The sequence below is a fragment of the Cupressus sempervirens genome, chromosome 3 (assembly GCF_028749045.1).
Source record: "Cupressus sempervirens isolate cs-2001-9-10 chromosome 3, ASM2874904v1, whole genome shotgun sequence".
Classification (NCBI taxonomy): Eukaryota; Viridiplantae; Streptophyta; class Pinopsida; order Cupressales; family Cupressaceae; genus Cupressus; species Cupressus sempervirens.
The window spans coordinates 539,927,758-539,931,764 of NC_143120.1; positions in this window are offsets into that span (position 1 = coordinate 539,927,758).

The window sequence follows — 4,007 nt, forward strand, 5'->3', positions numbered from 1 at the left end:
ATCCAAATACAACTAAGCACCACCATGTGGCCAATTAGGAAATTACATTGCCTTTATGGAGCACAAAAAATATTAAATGCATGATTTAAGAAACTTTCCAAAAAATTCTAAGATGCCACCTACTCACCTTGATAAATGAAATGACAGCAATTTTCCTTCTTCTTTTTTTATGCCACCCATGCACCTCATTAAACAAAAAAGCCTTTTCTCTCCAGTTTTTCATTTTCTTTTCTTTTTTAAATTATTTTTCCTCTATTTTTTGTTACTTTCCCTCTCCTCTATTTTTATTTTATTTTTTTTAATTATCACAACCCCTTTTATTTAGTGATGCAAGATGCTCCTGAGTCAAACTCCCCACATAGATAGAAAAGTATGTCCCATACTTTGATGTGAAAAAAAAAATTTTGCAACCAAATTCATCTTCACCAAAGGTTTATGACCCATCCTAGACAAAAGAACAAATCTATACACCAACCATCTCAGCTTCATCCATAAAAACATTTGAATCAAATGAATCTCAGCAACCCAATCAACATGCTCACTCCCAGGAACAAACTAAACATAATGCTTTGCCAAAAATCCATTTAACTCAAGCAAATTAGGAACACAAATCTATGGTATCATGTAGATCCTCAACTATACATCAACAACATCCAACTACAAAATAGTAGCAACATCCATATCAACCATATTAGCAATAACAAGTACATCTTCAGTCATCTCAGTAGTAACATATGAATGCAGATCCATATCAATAACTATATGAAAATCCTAATCTATATGTAAATCCCCATAATCACCAATCTCATCATACACAATACGATGCTCTACATTTTTCATGTCAAATCCAACCACCTGATTATGAAAAAAAATCTCCTTTCCAGTCTCAACAAGGTTAGAAATCTCTTTTGTATTCTCAGGTATCTTAGTAACAACTACAAGTTATTTATCAGATACCACAAACAGATCAATAAAACCAACTATACATGCCTCTTTAGCTTCAAAGAAGTCATCCTTTACCTTTTCCTTAACAATAATTTGTCTTCTTCTCTATGCAATCTTCTTAACTAGCCAAAACACTCTCTTGGATTGGTAGAGTCTGACTCCATAATTCTCTATGAAACTCAACTATCCCTCAACTCAATCAGTTAAAATATCTTCCAACTAAGTAGACATCTTTGAAATATTCTTCTCCACCCCATCACATTGTTTTGCAATCATCCCAGGATGATCTTCTCAAAGGCATCTTCCAAGATCTTTGTAGACCCTATGCAACAAATGTTCAACCAAATCCAACCTTCACTCAACAAGATCAACCTATAATATTCACAACCATCTCTTCATATCAAGATTCGTGTGCAATTCTTCTACAATTGTAATTCAAAACCAAGATCTTCCACCTCACAACATAAATATTTAGGATTCCAAAAAGAACAATGGACACAAGATTGAACTCTTGTATGATAAGATAAACCTTCATCTCTGATAATTTTCACCCGAATCTTGGTTCAAACTACTTTATATTTGGTGATCTATCCACATGCTTAGGAACTCCTTACTCTAAGACCACTTGATGTACAACAAGGTAGGATAATCTCCAATAGAAATTTCCCAAGCACCAATAATTAACCACATAGCAGAATATTAAAAAATAACATAGAGATTTAGATCCTATCAATTCTCATAATAGAATCATCAAATTTACATCGAACATGTATGGTTGTATGGCCTTCTGGGTTACGGCCAAATACATAAGTAATTACAATAGTAATAATGAAAGACCTCACAAGATCCAACCACTAGCTAGCCCAGATCTAACATCTGGTAGAGAACTCCAAGAAGAATCTAGACTTGTGCTCACAAGCCACCAAGCAACCTTCTTATTTCCTAAGCTACAATTACTCCTCTCTAGTTGACTTCCTCCATCTTGGATGAATAATAATGACTCTAGACTCCACAAGACCCTCTACTTATACTAAACCAAGCCACAAGTTGACCTAATAGAAAAGACATTAAATAAACACTTTCATTAGGTACACATTCAAGCCATAAGTCAACTTGGCAACAAACATTAAATACATGAAATAAGGAACTTTCCTCTAACTTCTAAAATGTCACCTTCATAAATGAAATGCCACTTATTTTTCTTATTTTTCTTTTTATGCCACCTCCACACCTCAGGAAATGAAAAAACTTTTTTTTCCATTTTTCCATTTTTTTAAACTCTAATTTTCATCACTTTCTCTCTCCTCCACATTTTTTTTAAAATTTATAAATTTAAATTATCCCCTTTTTTATTTTGTGATGCAAGACACTCCTATATCACTTCTTTAAGCAATTATTTTCTTATATAATTACTTCAATAATGCTCATCTTCCTAATCTATGGAATTACCTTGTAATAGTTCTTCAAAAAACTAATAGATTCATTATTACTCCAATCATATAAAATCCATTGCATTGTACCATAGACATTTACACACACACACACACAAATATGTACACACACACATGTATATGTATGTATACATACTTATATACACATATATACATGTGTGTGTACATGTATATACACATATATACATATGTTTATACATGTATATATACATTTAGATGTATATACATACATATATATATATATGCATGCGCGCACACACACACACACACACACACACACACACACACACACACACACACACACACACACACACACACACATAATGGTAACCAAACTATAATTCAAAATATCAATTTGATAATTTTACTATACATAGTAATTACCTTCAAAAGAATGGCATTAATGAATTCTCAAACATGTCCACAACAAAAAGATCAACACTTAAAATGATGGATCCACATAATTGGTCACTCATACAAAAAGCATTATGAAATTATTCAAAATAGAAACTCCATACCAAAATTTATTTCTAGGACAAATGCAATAGATAGAGAAAATCAAAATCAAAAGGCCAAATGTGAGGGCATTTTTCCACACATGGAATTAGTTGATCTCATGTCTCCTATAATGTTGTGACGGTCACAAATCTATCATAGTTGAAAGAGTGCATCTATTAGCTAATCATAATTGGATGCTCACAAATATTAAAAAAAATTGTATCTATAAGAGATGGCCATGAACTTTTCTCTATTACTTTTGATCATTGTGTTGGGAATTCTCTTTTCTCTTTTGTTTCAGAAAAGCACTTGTGTGCACAATGATGGATTTAATCCTCTTGGTGATATAAGCTTCTTCCTCCTTTTTCCAATCAACAATAGGAAAAGTCACTTTTTCCTAGTCCAATGACTTCTAAACCATCTTCTTACAACCCATGTATATTCATTTTCAATTGGAAAAAGACAATTTTAGATATGATAATGTTGAACCCTCTTATTAACATCTCTTTCATTGAGGCAATCCTCCCAAAACTCTTCAATGTGAGGGAGAGAAGTTCTTTGCCCTTCTAGGTCCAATGTTGTCCTTGTGAATCATTTATTGTCAAAGCCTTCTTTTCCTTCATAATACCTAAAATCAAAATTTAATCACAATCAATATTGATTTCATATTTCATTGATTAACATGATAGTTTGACAGGTAAAACGATCCTCAAATTTTCCTCAAGAAGATATTTTCTTACTACAAAGTCAGTTGTCTACATACATTTGCTAACACAAAAGTAGTTGCAGAGTACCTAGGTATCTTTGTGGGTTCATCTTCAAAACATTTTACTCTAATGTAGGCGAACCTAGGGAATTGAATATATATACTAGCATAAGTTTGATCTTGTTGATGGGCTTCAGGGGAAATCCTATGTTCTAGCATGCCAGCCAACTCAAAACACAATTTTTGCATTAACACATCATTCACCCTTTTATAATCTACAAGGACATGATCTTTTTGTAGCAAGGGGTGGTAGTCATAGATAACAATTAATTGGTCAAAGGTTCATGTGGGATCGCTATCAAGTTTTGTGTGCAAGCTAAGTAGTACATTAGGTATGATGACATGAA